Source organism: Hylobates moloch, unplaced genomic scaffold (genome assembly GCF_009828535.3).
Source record: "Hylobates moloch isolate HMO894 unplaced genomic scaffold, HMol_V3 SCAFFOLD_17, whole genome shotgun sequence".
NCBI classification, from domain to species: Eukaryota; Metazoa; Chordata; class Mammalia; order Primates; family Hylobatidae; genus Hylobates; species Hylobates moloch.
Window position 1 is genome coordinate 77,268,332 of NW_026652292.1, and position 25,686 is coordinate 77,294,017.

The window sequence follows — 25,686 nt, forward strand, 5'->3', positions numbered from 1 at the left end:
GTGGATCTTCAGTTACTTCAGGCCATCTGGGTGTATACGTGCAAGTCACAGGGGATGTGATGGCTTGGCTTGGGCTCAGGGGCCTGACAGAGACCCTTACACCCGCTTCCCACTAGGACCAGGACACTGCACCATCATTCATTTACTCAGCACTTGGAGAGAATCTGTTGTGTGTGTGTTGCAGGCTGGGGGATAGGCCAGCCAAAAGCCAGGCAGTGTCCAGGCTAGTGAGTATCTCACAGTTGTGTAGAGGGGTAAACAATTAGACGAGTTCATCACTCTGTGTTTGCTTTAAACAAACATTTATGGGGTAGCTACTGGAGGTTTGCTTTTGTCCCGGGTGCCTGGGTAAAGCACACATGCATGTGCATGACTGCACACTTGCACGCAGGGGCATGCGTGCACACACACACACGTGTGCTCCTACCCTGTGGAGCTTAATTCCCTGTGGGGGTCGGGCTAGCGGGCACCATGGGGATCTGCTTCAGCAGAGGAGGGCTCTGTCCTTTCAGCCTGGATGTCCAGCTTGTTTCTAGTTTGTTTCATCATTTCCTCATGGCAAGATGGGAACTGTTACCCAAATTCTTCATCTTTTTTATAAATGAAGAAACTGACAGCTGGAGAGGAGAGGTGACTCATTTAAGGTCTTGCAATTAAGGAGTGGGACAGAATTCTTGTCCCATTTACACCTGTGTCTGGCTTCAGGGCAAACTCTGCTATGTGGAGCTTCTTATATATTTCCTTAGAAGTATCTCCAAGGTTCCTGGGGACGTGTATGGGGGCAATAACTTGACGCTTTTGTTTTACACTGGGTATTTCCATGTGGTGTTAGGGCTGGGTGTGGTTGCTCACGCCTGTAATCCTGGCACTTTGGGAGGCTAAAGTGGAGGATTGTCTGAGCCCAGGAGTTTAAGACAAGTCTTGGCAACATAGTGAGACCCTGACGCCATAAAAAATAGTAATAAGATTTTTAAAATGTAGGGTTATTTTACTATAAAATTGTTGACTATTAAATTAACCTTTAAATTACTGACTGTCAAATAACACCAATAGTCCAGCAACATGCTTGGCATTTAGCCTGTGGCCTTGTCTCATGCCTGACAGCTGCCACGTACCCCCTGGTGTGGGGAACCTGGCTTATAAACTCTCAGCTTCTCAAACCCCGTGGCCTTGTCCATATTAGGTCAGGAAAGCCCTGTCCTTGGATGGTCTGGATTATGGGGGGAGAGGCTGCCAGGGCCCAGGCTCGCTGGCCTGAGACTTTAGACAGCCTAACAGGCTGCCCCGCAGGAAGGCTGGAAGGAGTGGAGCCCTCTCCCGTCAACAGGTGTCAGCTGTCACCCAGGACCCAAGCAGGATAAGGAAGCGGACAAAAGGCTCCACCAGTCCCGTTTTTTGAGTCTTTCTCCTCCTCCTGCCTCCCTTGGCAAAGCAAATCCCTGTCCCCGCGGAGAGTTCAGGGAGAGCTTGCTCAGGGCTGCGACTTCAGACACCAGCTCCCCTCTTTCTAGGTCCCCAGAGAGGTGGCCCAGCAGCTGGCCTGTTTCCCACTGGGAATGCGAGGGGCACCCGGGCAGGCCCAGGGCTGACCCACGGCAGGCTCGGGCAGTGGGTGCTCAGCTGGGCTGCACGAAACGCAACCGGAAGTGAGGGTCCTTTTCCTTCTCTCCGTGCCACCCCCTCCTCCCCGAGCTGTCCTGAACCCTCTGGGTGCTCCAGGACTCCTGGCCCTGCACTCCAAGTGCTTCTCCGTTTTCTAAGCGGGGATAGGGAAACTCCGGATTCACATCCGTATGTCAGGAACCCGTTCCCAGGGGAAGTGCGTCTGAGCTGAGGCTTACAGACCCGGGTAGGCAGTAGCGGAGGGGCCCTTGGTAACCTTGGGGAGCAGGGGAATGACCCGCTCTGATTTGGTTTGGGCGCAAGCAAACCCAGGCCTGGCCGCCCGGCGCCCGGGCAGCGCCAGCTCACTCTCCCCCTCCCACGCCCGTCCGGCACCTCCCGGCCCGCCAAGCCCCAGATGCGGGTGTTGGTTCCAGAAAACTTTCCGCGGCGGCTCGCACTGAGCATGCTCGGCGGCGGGGCGGGGCGGGCCTGGGGTCCGGAAGCTCCGGCGACTCGGCGGTACCCTCCGCTTTGGGGTAGCGGGTCCCGGCAGGAGATGGGCCCCTCGCGCTCCCGGGGGCGCGCCACGTGGGTGCTGGCCGGGGGCCTCCTGGCGGTGGCCCTGGCGCTGGGGGGCCGAGGCTGTCTCGGCGCCAGCTCAGGTCCTCGCTGGCGCCCCCTCAGCGCGCAGCCACCCCGGGATCCCCAGGTGGTTCCTGCGTCTGGGCCCGGCCTGAGGACCCCTCCGGGGCGGAGCGGGGCGGGGCCCGAGAGCAGCACGCAGGTAAGGAGGCCCGCCCCCAGGCTCCAGTCTGACTCTAGTGGTTTGACTTCATCTACACTGGCGGTGGCAGGGAGGACCCTTAGTATTTCGCAAGGAATGAGGAAGGGAGGGCAGGATCTGAATAGGGTGCCTCGGGGCCCTTAGGTGTATCCTGCTCATAGCCAGAAAGCTTCCAGGGAAACTGGAGACCTTCCTCGGGGCGTGGCAGCTGCGGGCTTGGACTTCACGAGCGACTCGGGTTCGAATCCTGCTCTCCATTTTACGAGCTTCGACCTAGGGCAGGTCACTCCTGTGCCCCAGTTTTCTGATCGTTGAAACGGGGCCGTCGCGGCGTCCACCCCAGAGGGTGGAAGTGGGTTAGATGAGCTCACGCATGCAGAGCGCCTTGCAGAGGCCAGCACTGGGAAATTGCAGCGATTGTTAAAAGTGGAGACTCTCGGCTGGACTCTTAGGTGACTGAACTCTCATGGCTGATGGATTTAGCCAGTTCCTACTTCACCCTGGCCCTCCCTCTGTGGTCCTAAACTCGAAAGGCATGGATAGATCCCTGGCTGTAACCCTAGACTTGACCTGCCCCCACAAAGCTGGTCACCAGTCCTAGTGCCTTTTCCTCCAAATCAGCTCGGATGTCTGCCCCTCCTCCTTCCCCACTGCCACCCCCTGGCTTCAGGTCCCACCACTTCACCTCCAGCCCTTGGTGATGGTTTTCCCACGTCTCCCATCCATTTTCCCCCAGACCTCTGGGGTGGTCTGTCCTGGTAGACATCCTGCCACCCCCATCCCATGCTGGCACTCTTCTCTCCTCCACCTTATTGCCCCTGGCAGCACACCCAGGCTCCTATTCCCAGGACTGCCCTGGCCAGTGGTCTGGCCCATTGATGCTGCCCTGAGGTCCTCCCACCTCTCTCCCAGGGTGGTGGGTCTTGTCCTGCTGTGTTCTCTACCCCAGGACACTTGCAACACTGGCAGAGGTTTAGTCTCTTAAAAGAGGCCCTGCTCCCTTTCTGTCTTTAGGTTTTCACTGGAGAAATGCCATGTCAGCGTCCTGAACTTTAAAAAGTCCAATGACAGAACATGTTCCCTGGGTCCTTTCACTTGCATCTGCCCTGTGAGGTGGGAGTATCTTGGTTTGCAGGTGACAAAACCAAGGCTCAGGGAGCCTCGTCCCCAGGCCTGTCCTGTGCTCTCTCCCTCGCCCCCAAGTTCAGAGCCTGCGTGCCTGGCCTCACCTGCCTTGCACAAGCTCTTCCTTCTGGGAAGCCAGTGTCAGAAGATCCTGGTGCACACTGAACTGTCAGCCACAGTGGTGTTGAGGGTGGTCCCTGCCAGAAGGGAGGGACGGTGCCTACTGGGAAGGGCCTGAAACCATCTAGGACCATGGTGGGTCTAGAGCACGCCCCCCTCAAGGGCTACCCCTGCCTTTGCAGGAATCTGGGAATGAGCACCTGTGTTCAGGTGCCCTTGACACCTTGAGCACGTCCCCTGGGCCCTGGCCCTGGCCACGCCCATCCCAGCTGTTCATGGGACCAGCCTTCCTCCATCTCTCTGGGCCTGTCTTGGACAGCCCTTCTCACACTGTGCAGGAAAGAACTCCAGCCATGTGTGTCCCTGCCTTGGTCACTCCCTCTTGTGGGGCCTGGGGCAAGTCACAGCGCTCAGGGTCTCTGCTTCCTCTTCTGAGCAATGGTGTAAGGGCTGTTTCCAGAGGACAGTTCCGAAAGGCACAGGTTAGTTCTTCCTATTGTAATTATTTGATGCCACCTATCCATCCATTCATTCAGTATCTATATATATTTTTATTGCACCTTTGCTAAGTCCCATGCTGTGTGCAGGGGGCTGGGAGACCAACGCCTAATTGCACACAGTGATTGCTGTGAGGAGGAGGGTGGGGAGCTGTGAGAGAGGGTGGAGGAAGGAGGTCATTTAGTCTGGGAGATCAGTCGAGACTTGAAAGATGGGCAGGTTTAGCCAGGGAAAGAGTCAGGAGAGAGCATCCCAGGTAGAGGAATCGTCATGGGTGTGGCCCGCATGTAGGAGGGGCTTGGCATATTCCAAGTCTCTGGCCCCTGATGCTGGGATATCTCTTGGTGAGAACATTTACCACATTGTTTGGGCTGCTTGTCTGTTTCCTTTGCTGGACTGTGAGTTCCTGTGGGCAGGGATTTTACCTTTTTTAATTTCATCATTTGATGCCCACTGGGAATGCATTTTATTCCCCAGTGGTTCTTAAGGTGGGGCCCAGGGAAACCCTGGGGTCACTGAACTGTTATAGGGGTCCATGGAGTCAGAGCTATTTTCACAGTAATACTGAGATATTACTTACTTTTTCTACTTATTTTCTCACAATTGTGCGATGGGGTTTTCCAAGGCGACAGGAGGTGTGATGTTGCAGCAGATTTAATGTACAAGCAGATTTGAGAATTCAGCTCCTTCCATTAACTCAGACATAGATGAGGTTTGCAAAAATGTAAAAAAATGCCATTCTTCTCACTTTTTTTATTTTAGAAAATAAAACAGTTTTAGTTTATTTAGTTTTCAAAAAATATGCTATTTATGTTAATATGCAATGTCATTGTTATTCCTATTTAAAATGAATCACTAGATGCTTTAAAATATTCTCACCTTTCATTTAAAGAGAGTAAATGTTAATAAATATAATCAGCACAAACAAAAGTTTTTTGGAGTCTTCAATAATTGGAAAATGTGTAAAGGAGTCCCAAGACCAACAAGTCGGAGAAATCAGTGCTCAGTAGCAAGCCTATCTGATGTCCCAAGAATTAGAGATGAAAGAAACCACCCAGCCCCTTTGAAAGATAAGTGTCTATTTCAGAATGGGATCCTTTAATCATTTTCACCATTTCATTATGCTAATAGTATCATTTTGTTATTTTACTTGAAGTACCACACAACAGTAATTTAGGTTGGTTGTGATGCCAAGTTCAGTGGATTGGGTGTGTCCCAAATTTGTAGAAAAGAACAACAAAAAATCAGCCAGATATGATGTTAACATTATCTGTTACACTGTGTAATTACCATAGCTTCAAAATTGCAGCCTTGGAATTCCGAGTTAAGGGAACTGTTAGTCAAATAAGCTCATGCCTGTAATCCCAACACTTTGAGAGGCTAAGTCAGGAGGATCGCTTGAGGTCAGGAGTTCAAAAGCAGCCTGGGAAACATAGTGAGACCCCCATCTCTACAAAATGTATATATGTATATATATATATATATATATATATATATATATATATATATATAGCTGGGTGTAATAGCACATGCCTGTATTCCCAGGTTCTCAGGAGGCTGAGGCAGGAAGATGGCTTGAAACCAGGAGTTCAAGGATGCAGTGAGCTGTGATCTCACCACTGCACTCCAACCTGGATGGCAGAACAAGACCCTCTCTCAAACAACAACAACAACAAAACAAAACTTCCTGAGAGCTTGGTCAGGAAAGATGGAGATCTTGAGGGTATATGTGCTTCACTTGATCTTTAATGGCCAGAGCACCCCAGGACTCAGTGCTGGGTTCTCTTCCTCCCTCTGTCAACACTCGTACCTTTGGTGATCTATCCCCTGGCAGCTCCCAAATTTCCATCTCCAGCCAAGACCTCTGAGCTCCACCGTGGATCTGCATGCCTACCTGACATGGCCCGTGGAGGCTCACAGACACTCCACAACTCATGCACCAAGGCAGAACCTAAATCCTGCCCCTTGCCTCCCTTCCTGCTAGTGGTGCCTCTGTCTTTCTTCTTGCTGGACCCAAAGGCCTTGGCACCCTCCTTCCCTCCTCCCTCTCCCCAAGCCCCACATTTAGTCAGCACATCGCATGGGTTTTATTTTCAAAACACACCCACAATCAACACAGTTTTCCCTGTCTTTACAAACACCATCTTCATCTGAATTGCCACCTTCTCTCTGGGATTATTGTGGAGCCGCCTGACTGACCTCCTTGCGTCTCCCCTTGAGTACTTCTCTGTTCTCAACTGAGCAGCCAGAGTGTCCCATTTATAATGGCTATTATGCCACTCATCACGGAGTAGCTTACGGTGGTTTCCCATTGTCCCCAGAGCAGAAACCACTCACTCGCTCTGCTCAGGCACCCTGGCCTCCTTGTGTTCCTTGAACACCCTGGGTGTGTTCCCACCTCAGGGCCCTTGCATGTATCTTTCCTCTGCCTGAATGAATGCTCCTCCCCCTGATACCCCGACAGCCGCTCTGTCACCCCAGTAAGGCCTTTCAACATCACCCCATTTAAAATGGCAACCCCCATTACTCTCTGCCCTCTTTCCTTCTTTATTTTGCTCCACTGTTCTTATCACCTTCTAATATATATGGTATGTTACTGTTTTGTTTGTATAATATATATAGTATACTATGATTTTGCTTGTAATTTTCCTAAATAGTGTTTTGAGAGTAGAGCTTTTGATGTCTTGTTTGGCAATGTATCCTGATTTTCAAAATAGCACATAGTAGGTGATCAAAAGTATTTGTTGAATGAATGAATGCAAGTGAAGTAACTGAGGTTGGCAGGAAGTGGTGAGGCAGTGGCTGAGGGATTGGAACCTGGGCTGAGAGTCTAGAAATGTGAGTTCTGACCTCAGCTCTACTGTTTACTAGCTGTGGACACTTGAGCATTTCATGTGTCAATTTATAAATATTTATTAGGTACTCTTGATGCTTCTGTGCAACTCCTGGGGATATAGCACTCAACGTGTCTGAGTCTCTATTCTACTGAAGTTGGTGCTCGGTCCAGCTTTGAGACTCACATTCCTCATCTACAAAGTGGCGATTTTATAGTTACTTCTTGGCATTATCAGAGATGATGATGATGGTGATGATAAGAACAGTAACAAAAGCAGTGATAATAATAGTTTCAGTGATATGCAGTAAGTCCTCAGGGAACATCAATAGGTTCTTGGATACTTTGACTTTAAGCAAAAAGAGGCACTGTGTGCTGTAAGAACTTAGCTCTTGTCTGTATTAACTAGCCTATGGTAAAATTGGTTTTGCGATACAGTATGCCATTTGGCTTCAAGTCACAGTTTCCATGAACCTATCGACGATGTTAAGTAAGGACTTACCGAATGGCAATACATAATAATATGTGGTAATAATAGCAATAATAACAATTGTATATTTGCTGTGTATTTACTCTGTTGGGCACTATGCCAAGCTTTACATTTATTTTCTGGTTTAATCTTTTAAAATTCCTTATGAAGAAAGTATAATATACCCATTTTACAGATGAGGAAACTGAGGCCGCAGTGATTCTGGGTGAGGTAAAGATGCCCGTCCAGACTTGTCTAACCCAAAGCACTTGTTGTCAGTGTCTAGGCTCTACAAGAAAGTGCTTTGTAAACCTGAACACAAGATTTCTGTGCTAATTTATCATCCCTTTCTTCTTACAAAGGGAGAACTAAGAGGCAATTACAACCATTTCCCAGATGGTCTAAAAGGGCACTGTCCACTACAGTAGCCATGTATGGCTAAACTTAAACATTTCACATGCTCAAATGACCCCATCTGGCTAGTGGCTACCATATTGGACAGCTCAGATTCTAGACCATTTTCATCAATGCAGACCATTCTACTGGAAGCTGATTGGAAGGGGAGGAGGCAGTGGAGGGGGGAGTAGAGACCAGGCCTCTGGGCCATTCATTCACAATGGCTATTGAGGGCCTTCTAGGTGCCAGGCTCTGTCCTAAATGCTTGAGATACAACAGGACAAGGCAGACCAAGACCTGCCCCAGCTCTTGAGGAACCTGCATTCTTGGAGCAGGAAAAAGGCAGGAATCATGTTACTATGCGGTGTGTCCACTGGTGGTTGGGGCTGTAGAGATGCACACAGTGGGCAGAGTGGTCTGAGAGATGAGGGGCACTCGTGATATGGACAGGATGGGCAGGGAAGGTGCTTCAAGGAGGTGACAGCTGAGCAGATCCCCGAATGGAGTGAGGGACGGGCAAGGCCATGTTTCTGGCCAGGACTCCGACAGTTGTTCCTAGTAAGATGGGACGCTGTGGATGGGCTTTGAGCAAGAAAATGACCCACTCTCATGTTTCCTGTCCAAGCACCCCCGTGGCAGGGGTGAGAATAGATGGTAGGCAGATGTGTGCGCAGGAAAGCGGCGAGCAGGCAGGCAGGAGGCCAGGGGGCCATGGAGGGGAGCTGGACTGGGGAGGTAATGGTGGGCTACTGAGAGGTTGCTGGATTGTGGATGTTTTTTCAAGGTAGAGCCAGTGGGGTTTACTGGGATTGGTTCTGGGTTGAGAGAGAGAAAGAGAATATTCAAGGACAAATCCAAGGATTTTGGCCTGAGCAAATAGGAGAAAGGAGATGCCACTGGTTAATGTGCAGCAGCCTCAGGTTGGAAATCACTGCTGTTGAGTTCGACTGTCTCTTAGGCATTCAAGTCTGGATTTGGGGGGAGAAATCTGAACTAGAGATTTACATGGGGTAATAGTTGGTGTATAAATGACCTTTAACATCTGAGGGCCTGGATGAGCTCACCTCAGGAGGAACTCTCGACTGGAGAGAGTGCCCTGGAACAACCCCAGGACTTTTGAGTAGGAAGAGGAAAGGATCCAGGCCGGGCGCGGTGGCTCACGCCTGTAATCCCAGCACTTTGGAAGGCCGAGGCGGGTGGATCACGAGGTCAGGAGATCGAGACTATCCTGGGTAACATGGTGAAACGCTGTCTCTACTAAAAATGCAAAAAAATTAGCCGGGCCTAGTGGCGGGCGCCTGTAGTCCCAGCTACTCCGGAGGCTGAGGCAGGAGAATGGCGTGAACCCGGGAGGCGGAGCTTGCAGTGAGCGGACATCATGGCACTGCACTCTGTCGCCTGGGCGACAGAGCGAGACTCCGTCTCAAAAAAAAACCAAAAAACGAAGAGGAAAGGATCCAACAGAGGAGGTGGAGAACATGTGGCCCCTGTAAAAGGGAACCAGGACTGTGATCCAAAGGTCAAGGGTGGAGAGCATTTCAGGAAGGGAGAAAGGGCTCACCATGGTCAGTAGAATAATGGCTCCCAAAGATGCCCACGTCTAGAACCTTGGAACCTGTGGATATGTTAGGTTTCATGGCCATGGGAGTTGACATTATACGAGGAATTCAGGTTGCTGATCAACTGATCTTAAAATAAGGAATATATTCAGGATTATCTGATGGTTCCAATGTAATCATCAGGGTCCTTAAAAGTGGAAGAAGCAGGCAGAGGAGAGAGTCAGAAGGAGATGTTGGAAGAAGGTCAGAGAGATGCAACGTGAGAAGGACTCAGCTACTGCTGGCTTTGATGATGGAGGAAGGGGCCATGAACTTAAGGAACGCAGCAGTCTCTGAAAGCTGGAAAAGGAGAGGAAATGGGTTCTCCCCTGGAGCCTCCGGAAAAGAGCACAGCCCTGCCAATACTGTGACTTCAGTCCATTGAGACCTGTGTCAGACTTCTGACCTCTAGAACTATCAGAGAATAAATGTGTATTGTTTTAAGCCACTACATTTGCAATAATTTGTACAGCAGCCACAGGAAGCTGGAATAAGCACATACCCAATGCTGCTGGTAAGTGTGTGCGATGAGGAGGACTGGTCATAAAGTGGAACCTTGGAGTGGCTGTAGTGACCTCAACAGGAGCTGTGTCAGCTTGGAGAGAGGGATGACAGGGAGGGGCAGGCTGGCCATTGGAAGGTGCTATGGGCTGCACCTAGCATGGTGCTTATGGGAGCAGTTGCCCAGAGTGGCCAGAGTCCCCAGAGAGGCACCTCCCCAGGCTGGGGACTGCGGTGAGGACAAGAATCAGAGATGCCCAGAAACCAGCAAGACTGCCCTGGGAGGCCTGGCCCAGGGTTCTCATGGAGGTCAGCCTGGGTCCTTTGCTCCCTGGGAACCTGCCTCTTCCTCCTGAGTGGCAATGTCCACTGGTAAGGAGAGCTTTGTCCCTGGGCGAGGTCAGGGGCCAGGTCTGCTTTGCCTGACATGTGATCCCTAGCACAGTGCCTAACAAACAGCAGGTGCTGGTTGAAAGAATGGATAGAAAGTTCCAGGGGACAGAGGTTGTACAAACATACATTTGTGTGGAGTTCAGTGCACCATCCAATGGATGCTTTGCCATCCATTGGCAAATGTTCATATGAGAGACCACATGGATGTATTAGTTCTTAAGTAATAGACTGTAATTTTTAGAACAGTTTTAGATTTACAGAAAAATCGAACACATAGCGCAGAAAGTTCACATATACCTCCTCCGCCCACACACATACATAGTTTCCCCTATTATTATTTCTTTATTTTTATTTTTATTTTTTTTTTGAGACGGAGTCTCGCTCTGTCACCCATACTGGAGTGCAGTGGCGCAATCTCCACTCACTGCAACCTCTGCCTCCTGGGTTCAAGTGATTCTCCTGCTTCAGCCTCCCAAGTAGCTGGGATTCAGGTGCCCACCACCATGCCCAGCTAATTTTTGTATTTTTAGTAGAGGGAGGTTTTCACCATGTGGGCCAGACTGGTCTCGAACTCCTGACTTCAAGTGATCAGCCCACCTCGACCTCCCAAAGTGCTGGGATTACAGGCGTGAGCCACTGTACCCACCCTATTATTTATTATTAATATTTATTATTTATTTTTTTCAGAGAGGGTCTCACTTTGTCTTCCAGGCTGGAGTGCAGTGGCATGATCATAGCCCACTGCAGCCTCGACCTCCTGGGCTCCAAGTAATTCCTTCTGCCTCAGCCTCCCAAGTAGCTGGGAATACAGGCATGTGCCACTACACCTGGCTAATTTTCTTTCTTTCTTTCTTTCTTTTTTTTTTTTTTGTAGAGATGGAATCTCCCTATGTTGTCCTTTCCAAGGCTGCATAATATTCTATTTTATGGATGGACTGCATTTAGCTTATCCGTTCATCCACTGATGGACGTTTGGCTTGCTTCCACTTTTGGCTATTGTGAATAATGCTGCTGTGAACACAGATGTGCAAATACCTCTTCAAGACCCTGCTTTCAGTTATTTTGCGTATATTTCCAGAAGTGGAATTCTGAATCATGCTGCTTTATTCTTTTTAATAGCTGCCTGGTACTCCATAGAATGTTTGTACCATAATTTACTATTTTAAATAGAATTCTTTATGCTGTCCATAACATAACATAAGCTCCGTGTGAACAAACTGAAGCCAAATGTTTGGCTCCATCAGTGGGGAATGCTGGGGTGTGTTTGGTAGAAGGCTGTCTGGATTGAACTGCACCCATTTTCCCTCTTCCCGCACCTCTTGCCTGTCTCTGCCTCTGTCTCTGCAATTTCCATCATTTCCTCCGTGTCCCTCCATGAGTCTCCGTCTCTGTGGGTGGGCCTCCTCCACGCCTTTGGGGGAAAATCAGCCTCCAGCCCAGCTGGGCTTACGTCACCCCAGCAGAACTGCCCCAGCCAGGGTCCTGGAGGCCTGTAAGGACTGAGTCTGAAACAGACAGTGGCCACAACAGTTGTCCCATCGATCCTGTCCCATCTCAAGCTTTCTGTGGCATCTGGCCTGCATGAGAGCCATGTGAACAGTAGCCACGTGGACTAGTCATCAGAACTGGACCAAAGCCAGGCCTGAGCATCCCGCCCAGCTCACATACACATCCTTTCTCCTTCTGTTACACAGAAACCAGCCATTGCGTGCAGGGTGAGCACAGGTGCTGGGCCAGGCTGCTTGCGTGCCAGGCTCTGGAGTGAGTTATCTCATTACCGTAGACTGGGGATAGTGCTGTAAAAGGAGTATAATGCTTCATGCGTTTCTATAGGGACTACTTGTACAGTTCACTCAGTGCATATAGCGTAAGCACTGGCACATGGAGAAGGTTCCATCCGGGAGAGCTTTTATTATTATTCAGTAGAGAGGTCTGAGTCTTTCTAGAGCCCAGTGATTCACAAAGGTAAATTGGAAGGGTTTCGCCAGGCTCAGTTTAGACCAATTTTCATCACCAATGAGGCTGAGCAGACTCGGAGGAGGCTTTGAGGTCACTTTTCAGAAGAGGGATCTGAGGCTCAGAGAGGCTGAGAGACTTAGCCAAGGACACACAGTGAATAAATGGTTCCAGCTAGAGTCCAGTTCTCTCCATGCCTCATCTAGTGTCTTATCTACCACCCTGGAAACTTGCAGGATCTTGGGAATTCGCAGGCTGTTGGCTTACCCAGGGTCCACAGAGTTGATGGAGGGCAGGGCTGAGGTTTGAACCCAGGTCTGTCTGATAATAAGACATTTCAATCACATGGTGCGGCCTCCCTTGACAGCTCCCAGAAATGCATTCATGAGGGTGCTGATTCTTTCTCTGGGAAAGAGAAGGGAATTCTTTACTCAGAAGCTGCTGGGGATGGCTGACTTAGAAAAGTTTACTTCACACTCCTGGATGAAAGTGCAGGTCCTTGGCCGGACGTGGTGGCTCACACCTGTAATCCCAGCACTTTGGGAGGCTGAGGCAGATGGATCACGAGGTCAGGAGATCGAGACCATCCTGGCTAATACGGTGAAACCCCGTCTCTACTAAAAGTACAAAAAAATTAGCCAGGCGTGGTGGCGGGCACCTGTAGTCCCAGCTACATGGGAGGCTGAGGCAGGAGAATGGCGTGAACCTAGGAGGCGGAGCTCGTAGTGAGCCGAGATCGTGCCACTGCACTGCAGCCTGGGTGACAGAGCAAGACTCTGTCTCAAAAAAAAAAAAAAAACAAAACTGCACGTCCTCTCCATGTGAGCCATTTACAAAGATTATTTATTACCACTTCTCACAAGTATGTGTTCCATTAATGACTTTGTGTCTTTTGAATTTTTTAGGACTTGCCCTGTATGATTTGGCCCAAAATGGAATGCTGTCACTTTAAGACTGCAGGTGAGTTTTTCTTCTGGTTGATGTTCCCCTGTTTTGAGCATGAAAAACCAGAAGCCTGAAGCCCTCCTTCCTCCAGCTCCCTCACACTCTGCTGATCCTTCCAGCACCTCTCTACTTTGGGCAAGTAGATCATTCCCTGACCTTACAGAACTAGGGCAGTGTGCCTCCACCTCAAAGCTGGCCGAAGCGTTAGTGCACAGTGGAACCTGGAGTGAGGTAGGCCCTTTTTGATATCCCCTGAAGGCATTTGGTGAATGAAACAGAATGTGTGAATTAACTGGGTGTATCCGTTTCCTGTGGCTTCCCTAACAAATGTTCACAAACAGTGGCTTCAGCCACACACATTTATTCACTTACAGTACTGGAAAGCAGAAGTCCAACATCAGTTTCACTGGGCAAAGTCAAGGTGTCTGTCTGGTCCCTCTGGAGGTTCCAGAAGCGAACCCATTTCCTCTCCTTTTCCAGCATCTATGGCCGCATTGCCTGCGTTCCTTAGGGCTGGATTAGGGATACTGCCTTCCTCCGTTTTGGAAGCTATCAGCATGGCATTGTGCCTCAGCAGTTACTTGGCCTTCTTCTCTTCTGTCTGTCTCCTTCTTATAAGGACATCTGGGATGACATTTAGGGCCCACCAGGATAATCCAGGCAATCTCCCCATCTCGAGGCCCTTCATCGAATCACATCTGCAAAGTGTCTGTGACCCTAAGATAACAATCACAGCTTCATGGGGTTAGGACCTGGCTATCTTTGTGGACCTTTATTCAGCTTGCCACACTCAGTGGTCAAAATTCAACTGACACTCATTTCATTAAGAGGAATTGATTGGCATCTGTAACTGAAATGCGCAGGCCCTGGCACTGCTGGACCCGGGAGCACAAAGTTCTCAATGCTCCTACGGCTCTGCCTTTCTCCTTCCCTCTCAGCCGCCCTGCCTCTGGTGAGCATCTTTCGCAGGCAGGTCCGTCCTTTCCCCATGACGGGAAAGATGCCACGGGCAGTCCCCAGCTCCTGAGCCTCATGGCTGGCACCTGCAGCGCAGACTTCCCAGTGGCTGTGACAGTTCCAGTGCAGACCCCTGGGCTCAGTGTGGGTCCCCAGCCTGTCCCTGAACCTATCCCTGGGGCCACTGGCTGGGGTTTTCTGGGTTCTGTGCCTAACTCTGGTGTCCTGGGGAATGGGATGGGCTGGGATTCGGATGGGACCCATTTAGCTCTGTAGACTGAGCGGGATTCTTGCTGAATAGAGGAGGGGTCCTCTCTGAAGGGAGGGATCACCTTGGAGTCTTCATTAAAGCTGAGGACCAGGAGAGCCAGAGAGGCATACATGGGTGCACCAGAGATGGAGCGCTTAAGGGTAAGGTGTGGCCTTAAGATTTTATGTCCTGCATGCTTGCTGCACAAGCATTTGTGCCCTGGCCCAAGGTGCTGTGCTGGGGTCCGGAGATGGATTTCCGGTCTCACTTGCACCCATGCGCTCTACTCAGACGTTCCTGATGCTCTGAATCAGCCGCTGACCTGGTGGAACACTCACTTGTTTCCATGGCGAGGGCCATCAATTCCCCGAGGCTTGATGCAACAGGAGCCCTTATCCCATCCCACCTTGAGGAACTGAATCACCCCCAGATACAATCCAAGGAAGGAAAAAAATACTGTAATTTAATCTAGGACCCAGTTCCACAACTTTTTAAATCAAATTTTAGTTTTTTTTCCTGCATGTATTTTGAAATTCTACAGAAAGTTTCAAAAGCACTTGTAGTCTCTACCATCAATATGCTGGGTAAGAAAGACTGAAAAGTACCTCTTATTTTCAGTCAAATTAGTTTGTATTTGAATAGAAGACAAATGTTGAAGAAGGTGCAATGCCACCATCCAGGTCATTTCAAAACTAAAATTGCTGACTTGAAGCATTGGATACATCTAAGCACTTTCATGTGCAGTGTGGCATTTGATTGGCTGCTCAGACAACAGCCCTGTCTGACTGGTATCTTAACCACACTCCAGGTGAGGGGAACTGAGGCCCAGACAACTCAGCTGACCTGTGCAAGGTCCCACAGCTGATCAGCACCTGGGCCACATCCACTGAAGAGGGACCCGACAGCCCAGCCAGGACCTTTTAAGTGACATTCCTGTGCTTTACACACAATGCTCATGAACTTTCCAAATGTATTGACACAGAGAAAAATCTAAGGGAGTCATTTCTCTCTCTTTTTTTTTTTTTTTTGAGACAGATTCTTGCTCTGTCGCCAAGCTGGAGTGCAGTAGCGTGATATCGGCTCATTGCAACCTCCACCTCCCGGGTTCAAGCGATTCCCCTGCCTCACCCTCCTGAATAGCTGGGACAACAGGCATGCGCCACCACGCCAGGCTAATTTTTTGTATTTTAGTAGAGATGGGGTTTCATCATGTTGGCCAGGATAGTCTCGATCTCTTGACTTCATGTTCTGCCCGCCTCGGCCTCCCAAAGTGCTAGGATTACGGGCGTGAGCCGCCACGCCCAGCCCGGGAGTCATTTCCTATTGGAGGGCTCAGCAGGCATTTGTGTCTGGCCATGCACACATCCTCTTTAGGATGGTGGTTGGTGGTGTTCACTGAGGGCTTACTCTGCAGTAGGCAGGTGCCCAGAAGGACCTAGTGAGGTGAGACCTATGCTGTTTGCCTTAGAATTAAGCAAACCGAGGTATAGAGAGGTTAGAGGTTATGCCCAAGGACTCACAGCTGGAGGGGCAGAGCCAGGACTCGAGCCCAGGGCTGTCTAATGTCATGTGTGCAAGAATCACCCCAGGCACCATTCTTGCCCAGCGGTTCTGATTCCTAGTGGGGCCGCGCAACCCAGGTAAGGAGATGAGGCTTTGAAAAATGCTCTTCTTAAGTTCTGTAGCGTCCCAGTGAGCATGTCTCATTTTCCTGGCAAAGAGATGATATCATTCATTCATTCATTAACTTACTTACCCAGCAAACATCTTCCAGGTGCCTTCCATGTACCCTGTAGTCTGTTATTAGAGGTTAAGCTCTGTGTCTTACTGTCTTTCCACATTATATAAGACGTGCGTGTTGCTGTTTTGCAGTGGAAGCACCACTTGGAATGAAATTGGACAAGAAAAGGGAAGTCTTTATCCCCCTCTCAACTTCTGCAGCCTCTCGTGGGCCATGGGCTCATTCCTTATTTGCTTTTATACCCTCCTGGCCTAAGAAGAACTTATTTAAAAGAGAGTCTCCTATAACACACCACCTGGTAAGTAGTAAGTTCAATACTTTAACACAAATGCCAGAAGTTGGAAAGAAACCAATTTTGGGCTATGTATAAAATGGCACAGGCTTTTGTTGCTTAAAAAAACCCTATTCCTCATCTTTCACTAAATGTAGTTATCACTGGGGAGCAAATCCATTTATTTTTCCAAGGTGCTGTTTCTGCTACACAACATACAGTATTTAGATGGAGAGGAGGTTTGACTCAGCATTAGGCTGCCTCGTCTGGTGTTTCTGAAGCAGGGATTGGATTGTGCTTTAACCAGACGGAGTGACTCCCAGCTATTAAAGATGACTGTGCCCATAAGAGCAGTGAGCATTTCACAAGCATTTACTATGGGCTGGGCACTGGGTTTAGCACTTTCTATGTATAATCTCACTTGAGCCTCATTATGAGTTTCTTTTTTTTTTTTGAAACGGAGTCTTGCTCTGTCGCCCAGGCTGGAGTGCAGTGGCGCAATCTCAGCTCACTGCAAGCTCCGCCTCCCGGGTTCACGCCATTCTCCTGCCTCAGCCTCTCCGAGTAGCTGGGACTACAGGCACCCGCCACCACGCCCGGCTAATTTTTTTTTTTGTATTTTTAGTAGAGACGGGGTTTCACCGTGGTCTCGATCTCCTGACCTCGTGATCTGCCCGTCTCGGCCTCCCAAAGTGCTGGGATTACAAGTGTGAGCCACCGCGTCCGGCCGAGTTTCTTAAACAGTAATATTTTTATTCTCATTTTACAGATGGGAAATTGAGGATGAGACAGATTAAGAAACTAGTTCCATGTCCCACAGGTAGAAGTGGCAGAGCTCCATGCTCTTGCTGTGTTTTCTGTTCTGTTTTATGTAACGTGGGTTCAGTGACTTAATGTGGTATGAGAACCGTTGAGCTTGGCCAATGAGCTACGATGGCCAAGAGCCCTTTTTTGGGCTCCCTGCTAAGTAGTGATGTTAATTTCCTGGGGCTGCTGTAACAAGTGACGACAAACAGCATGGCTGAAAACAACAGGAATGTATTTTCTTGCTGCTGGGGAGGTTAGAAGTCTGGAAGCAAGGTGCTGGCAGGGCCACGCTCCCTCTGCAGGCTCTAGGGGAGCATCCTCCTCCCTCTTCCAGCTTCTGGTGGCTCCAGGCCTTCCTTGGCTGTGGCTGGATCGCTTGACTCTTTCCCTCCATCTGTTCTTGGCCTCCTCTGTGTCTGTGTCTTCTCCATGTACCACTTATAAGGACACTTGTCATTGGATGTCAGCCCCACCTAGATAGTCCAGGATGATCTCTTGAGAGCCTTAGTTTAATTACATCTTCAGAGACCTCTTTCCCAAAGAAGGACACATGCACAGGTTCTGGGGATCAGAACACGGACATGCCCTTTGGGGGCCATCTCTGAACCTGCTACAGAACTCATTGTTCTTTCCAGTCCTCTCCAGTTGCAGGTAACTCGTCCCCTCACCAGGCAGCACCCTCCATACTCAGTCGTCTCTTCTGTGTTTATTTGCTCCACAAGCTGTATTTATCAGTTATTGTTTACAAGATGCTATATGAAGGTCAGAAGAAGAGAAAGCCAGGTCCCTGCTCGAGGGCTTTGGCAAATTCTCTTAGGGTCCCAGCACATTAAAAAGGCATTAGGGTGGGTGTGGTAGATGGAAGCTCAACCGAATCAGAGGCCTGGGGCAGGCTGATGCTGTTGCATATTGTCCCTGTGTTCTTTGGAAAATGGCATTTTTGTTAATTTTCTTTTTTTTTATTATTATACTTTAGGTTTTAGGGTACATGTGCACAATGTGCAGGTTTGTTACATATGCATACGTGTGCCATGTTGGTGTGCTGCACCCATTAACTCGTCATTTAGCATTAGGTGTATCTCCTAATGCTATCCCTCCCCCCTCCCCCCACCCCACAACAGTACCCGGAATGTGATGTTCCCCTTCCTGTGTCCATGAGTTCTCATTGTTCAATTCCCATCTATGAGTGAGAACATGCGGTGTTTGGTTTTTTGTCCTTGTGATAGTTTACTGAGAATGATGGTTTCCAGTTTCATCCATGTCCCTACAAAGGACATGAACTCATCATTTTTTATGGCTGCATAGTATTCCATGGTGTATATGTGCCACATTTTCTTAATCCAGTCTATCGTTGTTGGACATTTGGGTTGGTTCCAAGTCTTTGCTATTGTGAATAGTGCCGCAATAAACATACGTGTGTATGTGTCTTTATAGCAGCATGATTTATAGTCCTTTGGGTATATACCCAGTAATGGGATGGCTGGGTCAAATGGTATTTCTAGTTCTAGATCCCTGAGGAATCGCCACACTGACTTCCACAATGGTTGAACTAGTTTACAGTCCCACCAACAGTGTAAAAGTGTTCCTATTTCTCCACATCCTCTCCAGCACCTGTTGTTTCCTGACTTTTTAATGATGGCCATTCTAACTGGTGTGAGATGGTATCTCATTGTGGTTTTGATTTGCATTTCTCTGATGGCCAGTGATGATGAGCATTTCTTCATGTGTTTTTTGGCTGCATAAATGTCTTCTTTTGAGTAGTGTCTGTTCATGTCCTTTGCCCACTTTTTGATGGGGTTGTTTTTTTCTTGTAAATTTGTTTGAGTTCATTGTAGATTCTGGATATTAGCCCTTTGTCAGATGAGTAGGTTGCAAAAATTTTCTCCCATTCTGTAGGTTGCCTGTTCACTCTGATGATAGTTTCTTTTGCTGTGCAGAAGCTCTTTAGTTTAATGAGATCCCATTTGTCGATTTTGGCTTTTGTTGCCATTGCTTTTGGTGTTTTAGACATGAAGTCCTTGTCCACGCCTATGTCCTGAATGGTATTGCCTAGGTTTTCTTCTAGGGTTTTTATGGTTTTAGGTCTAACATGTAAGTCTTTAATCCATCTTGAATTAATTTTTGTATAAGGTGTAAGGAAGCGATCCAGTTTCAGCTTTCTACATATGGCTAGCCAGTTTTCCCAGCACCATTTATTAAATAGGGAATCCTTTCCCCATTGCTTGTTTTTGTCAGGTTTGTCAAAGATCAGATAGTTGTAGATATGCAGCATTATTTCTGAGGGCTCTGTTCTGTTCCATTGATCTATGTCTCTGTTGTGGTACCAGTACAATGCTGTTTTGGTTACTGTAGCCTTGTAGTATAGTTTGAAGTCAGGTAGTGTGATGCCTCCAGCTTTGTTGTTTTGACTTAGGATTGGCTTGGCGACAGGGGCTCTTTTTTGGTTCCATATGAACTTTAAAGTAGTTTTTTCCAATTCTGTGAAGAAAGTCATTGGTAGCTTGATGGGGATGGCATTGAATCTATAAATTACCTTGGGCAGTATGGCCATTTTCACGATATTGATTCTTCCAACCCATGAGCATGGAATGTTCTTCCATTTGTTTGTATCCTCTTATTTCATTGAGCAGTGGTTTGTAGTTCTCCTTGAAGAGGTCCTTCACATCCCTTGTAAGTTGGATTCCTAGGTATTTTATTCTCTTTGAAGCAATTGTGAATGGGAGTTCACTCATGATTTGGCTCTCTGTTTGTCTGTGATTGGTGTACAAGAATGCTTGTGATTTTTGTACATTGATTTTGTATCCTGAGACTTTGCTGAAGTTGCTAATCAGCTTAAGGAGATTTTGGGCTAAGACAATGGGGTTTTCTTAGATATACAATCATGTCATCTGCAAACAGGGACAATTTGACTTCCTCTTTTCCTAATTGAATATCCTTTATTTCCTTCTCCTGCCTGATTGCCCTGGCCAGAACTTCCAGCACTATGTTGAATAGGAGTGGTGAGAGAGGGCATCCCTGTCTTGTGCCAGTTTTCAAAGGGAATGCTTCCAGTTTTTGCCTATTCAGTATGATATTGGCTGTGGGTTTGTCATAGATAGCTCTTATTATTTTGAGATACGTCCCATCAATACCTAATATATTGAGAGTTTTTAGCATGAAGGGTTGTTGAATTTTGTCAAAGGCCTTTTCTGCATCTATTGAGATAATCATGTGGTTTTTGTTTTTGGTTCTGTTTATATGCTGGATTACATTTATTGATTTGCATATGTTGAACTAGCCTTGCATCCCAGGGATGAAGCCCACTTGATCATGGTGGATAAGCTTTTTGATGTGCTGCTGGATTCGGTTTGCCATTATTTTATTGAGGATTTTTGCATCAATGTTCATCAAGGATATTGGTCTGAAATTCTCTTTTTTGGTTATGTCTCTGCCAGGCTTTGGTATCAGGACAATGCTGGCCTCATAAAATGTGTTAGGGAGGATTCCCTCTTTTTCTATCGATTGGAATAGTTTCAGAAGGAATGGTACCAGTTCCTCCTTGTACCTCTGGTAGAATTCGACTGTGAATCCATCAGGTCCTGGACTCTTTTTGGTTGGTAAGCTATTGATTATTGCCACAATTTCAGAGCCTGTTATTGGTCTATTCAGAGATTCAACTTCTTCCTAGTTTAGTCTTGGGAGGGTGTATGTGTCGAGGAATTTATCCATTTCTTGTAGATTTTCTAGTTTATTTGCATAGAGGTGTTTGTAGTATTCTCTGATGGTAGACTGCTTTTCTGTGGGATTGGTGGTGATATCCCCTTTTTCATTTTTTATTACATCTATTTGATTCTTCTCTCTTTTCTTCTTTCTTAGACTTGCTAGTGGTGTATCGATTTTGTTGATCTTTTCAAAATACCAGCTCCTGGATTCATTCATTTTTTGAAGGGTTTTTTGTGTCTCTATTTCCTTCAGTTCTGCTCTGATTTTAGTTATTTCTAGCCTTCTGCTAGCTTTTGAATGTGTTTGCTCTTGCTTCTCTAGTTCTTTTAATCATGATGTTAGGGTGTCAATTTTGGATCTTTCCTGCTTTCTCTTGTGGGCATTTAGTGCTATAAATTTCCCTCTACACACTGCTTTGAATGTGTCCCAGAGATTCTGGTATGTTCTGTCTTTGGTTTCAAAGAACATCTTTATTTCTGCCTTCATTTCATTATGTACCCAGTACATTCAGGAGCAGGTTGTTCAGTTTCCATGTAGTTGAGCGGTTTTGAGTGAGTTTCCTAATCCTGAGTTCTAGTTTGATTGCACTGTGGTCTGAGAGACAGTTTGTTATAATTTCTGTTCTTTTACATTTGCTGAGGAGAGCTTTACTTCCAACTATGTGGTCAATTTTGGAATAGGTGTGGTGTGGTGCTGAAAAAAATGTATATTCTGTTGATTTGGGGTGGAGAGTTCTGTAGATGTCTATTAGGTCCACTTTGTGCAGAGCTGAGTTCAATTCCTGGATATCCTTGTTAACTTTCTGTCTCGTTGATCTGTCTAATGTTGACAGTGGGGTGTTAAAATCTCCCATTATTATTGTGTGGGAGTTTAAGTCTCTTTGTAGGTCACTCAGGACTTGCTTTATGAATCTGGGTGCTCACGTGTTGGGTGCATATATATTTAGGATAGTTAGCTCTTCTTGTTGAATTGATCTCTTTACCATTATGTAATGGCCTTCTTTGTGTCTTTCGATCTTTGTTGGTTTAAAGTCTATTTTATCAGAGACTAGGATTGCAATCCCTGCCTTTTTTTTGTTTTCCATTTGCTTGACAGATCTTCCTCCATCCCTTTATTTTGAGTCTATGTGTGTCTCTGCATGTGAGATGGGTTTCCTGAATACAGCACACTGATGGGTCTTGACTCCTTATCCAGTTTGCCAGTCTATGTCTTTTAATTGTAGCATTTAGCCCATTTACATTTAAAGTTAATATTGTTATGTGTGAATTTGATCCTGTCTTTATGATGTTAGTTGGTTATTTTGCTCGTTAGTTGATGCAGTTTCTTCCTAGCCTCTATGGTCTTTACAATTTGGCATGTTTTTGCAGTGGCTGGTACCGGTTGTTCCTTTCCATGTTTAGTGCTTCCTTCAGGAGCTCTTTTAGGGCAGGCCTGGTGGTGACAAAATCACTCAGCATTTGCTTGTCTGTAAAGTATTTTATTTCTCCTTCACTTATGAAGCTTAGTTTGGCTGGATATGAAATTCTGGGTTGAAAATTCTTTTCTTTAAGAATGTTGAATATCAGCCCTCACTCTCTTCTGGCTTGTAGAGTTTCTGCCAAGAGATCAGCTGTTAGTCTGATGGGCTTCCCTTTGTGGGTAACCCGACTTTTCTCTCTGGCCGCCCTTAACATTTTTTCCTTCATTTCAACTTTTGTGAATCTGACAATTATGTGTCTTGGAGTTGCTCTTCTCGAGGAGTATCTTTGTGGTGTTCTCTGTATTTCCTGAATCTGAATATTGGCCTGCCTTGCTAGATTGGGGAAGTTCTCCTGGATAATATCTTGCAGAGTGTTTTCCAACTTGGTTCCATTCTCCCCGTCATTTTCAGGTACACCAATGAGACGTAGGTTTGGTCTTTTCACATAGTCCCAAATTTCTTGGAGGCTTTGTTAGTTTCTTTTCATTCTTTTTTCTCTAAACTTCCCTTCTCATTTCATTTCATTCATTTCATCCTCCATCACTGATACCCTTTCTTCCAGTTGATCGCATCGGCTACTGAGGCTTCTGTAATCTTCGCGTAGTTCTCGAAACTTGGCTTTCAGCTCCATCAGCTCCTTTAAGCCCGTCTCTTCGTTGGTTATTCCCGTTATCCATTTGTCTAATTTTTTTTCAAAGTTTTTAACTTCTTTGCTATTGTTTTGAATTTCCTCCCGTAGCTCGGAGTAGTTTGATCCTCTGAAGCCTTCTTCTGTCAACTCATCAAAGTCATTCTCCGTCCAGCTTTGTTCCGTTGCTGGTGAGGAACTGTGTTCCTTTGGAGGAGGAGAGGTGCTCTGCTTTTTAGAGTTTCCAGTTTCTCTGGTCTGTTTTTTCCCCATCTTTGTGGTTTTATCTACTTTTGGTCTTTGATGATGGTGATGTACAGATGGGTTTTTGGTGTGGATGTCCTTTCTGTTTGTTAGTTTTCCTTCTACCAGACAGGACCCTCAGCTGCAGGTCTGTTGGAGTTTGCTAGACGTCCACTCCAGACCCTGTTTGGCTGGGTGTCAGCAGCGGTGGCTGCAGAATAGTGGATTTTCGTGAGACCACAAATTCAGCTGTCTGATAGTTCCTCTGGAAGTTTTGTCTCAGAGGAGTACCTGGTGGAGTGAGGTGTCAGTCTGTCCCTACTGGGAGGTGCCTCCCAGTTAGGCTGCTTGGGGTCAGGGACCCACTTTAGGAGGCATTCTGTCCGTTCTCAGATCTCCAGCTGCATGCTGGGAGAACCACTACTCTCTTCAAAGCTGTCAGACAGGGACATTTAAGTCTGCAGAGGTTCCTGCTGAATTTTTGTATGTCTGTGCCCTTCCCCCAGAGATGGAGCCTACAGAGGCAGGCAGGCCTCCTTGAGCTGTGGTGGGCTCCACCCAGTTCGAGCTTCCTGGCTGCTTTATTTACCTAAGCAAGCCTGGGCAATGGCGGGCGCCCCTCTCCCAGCCTCGCTGCCGCCTTGCAGTTTGATCTCAGACTGCTGTGCTAGCAATCAGCGAGACTCCGTGGGTATAGGACCCTCCGAGCCAGGTGCGGGACACAATCTCCTGGTGTGCTGTTTTGCAAGCCCATTGGAAAAGTGCAGTATTAGGGTGGGACTGACCCAATTTTCCAGGTGCCGTCTGTTACCCCTTTCTTTGACTAGGAAAGGGGACTCCCTGACCCCTTGCGCTTCCTGAGTGAGGCAATGCCTCGCCCTGCTTCAGCTTGTGCACAGTGCACTACACCGACTGTCCTGCACCCACTGTTTGGCACTCCCTAGTGAGATGAACCCGGTACCTCAAACGGAAATGCAGAAATCACCCATCTTCTGTGTCGCTCATGCTGGGAGCTGTAGACCGGATCTATTCCTATTCTGGAACGTCCTTTTGATCGAGAATCATTTACTTGATTTCTCTGATGATTCTTTTCCTTTTATATGTTTTCTTCTTCTAAGAACTCCTATCATTTTTTTAGGTTGAATTGGGCTTCCAATCTTAGTCTTTCTCTCTCACTTCGATTCTCTTTGTCTTTTTTATGTTACCTTTGGAGAGACGTTTCTCAACTGTATACTTGTATTGAGTTTTTCATATTTTCAATTTTGAAGAGTCATTTTTTTGTTCTGAGAATGTTCTATCCTGTTCTTATTTTATGAATGAAATACCTTCTCTGATCTCTTTGATAATATTTTAGTTGTTTATTTGTTTAAACTTTTTTTTCCCTGTGTAGTGCGTTCCCTGCTTGCTTTTTCCTTTTGTATGTATTGGATTTTATCTTTCATTATTAGAGTCTGTCCTTCAAATGGCTGGTGACCCTCTAGACATTTTCAAGTGATGCTGATGCTCCCTCTGTGGGATATATATATTTTTTCCTCAATGTCTTTACTGTAGGACACTCTGACTGGGTTATTCTTTGCAGGACCCTTGTACTGGCCAGCCATGGTTGGTAAACAACCCCCCAAATCTCTGGCCTCATCATCTACCCCAAGACCCACCCCAGACTGCTGCATCTACACAGGTTTTTCTCCATACCCATCATGGCCCTGCCTCCAAGGCCTTTGCACTTGCTGTTCTCTGTCTCTAGAATGCTCCTCTCTGAGATATCTCAATGGCTCATGGCCTCACTTCTTTTAAGTTCCTTTTCAAATGCCACTTTGTCCAAGAGACTTTGTCTCCCATCATCCTTCATTCCCCCACCCTCCACTGTTACTCTAGAATACGATTGTCCCTGAATTACTATGTATTTTTTCATTTGTTTGCATCTTTCTTCTGTCACTGCAATGTCAATGCCACAAAAGCAGAGGCTGTGTATTTTGTTCATTACTCTATTCCCAGTACCTAGAACAAGGCTTGACACAAAGCAGATGCTTGGTAATAGTAGCTGATTAACTTAGTGACAAACTGGTGATATTTCTTTAGTTCAAAGATTATATTCATGAGCAGCTAGTGATTAAAGAGGAAGCTGAGAAGTGTCTGGGATAACAGGATTTTAAATATAGTCTATTTTCCTTATTCATGGTAGTTATGTTCTGTAAACTTGCTGAGAACACAGCATTAGTGAATATTGAACCATTTGTTCGTAGGGGAAAAACGGGGTTAGGTTCCTACAAGCCTCTGGTCGCAACATTTCCATTAACCAGTCAATACATAGCATAGTTTTATGTATGTTTCTGTTTAAAGATACCTTATTTAATAGATATTTTTAATTTATTAACATTGGACTCACAGACATCAGCACTGTAACT

The 25,686-nt window shown here is 47.1% G+C and overlaps 1 long non-coding RNA gene across 1 annotated transcript; it reads left to right on the plus strand.

Annotated features, from left to right (window-relative positions):
* The first annotated feature begins 2,301 nt into the window (after positions 1 to 2,301).
* Positions 2,302 to 16,450, plus strand: LOC116457036 (uncharacterized). Its single transcript, XR_004244890.2, has 3 exons — positions 2,302 to 2,389; positions 13,184 to 13,238; positions 16,303 to 16,450. It is a non-coding gene; the product is annotated as an uncharacterized LOC116457036 (long non-coding RNA).
* Positions 16,451 to 25,686: the final 9,236 nt, after the last annotated feature.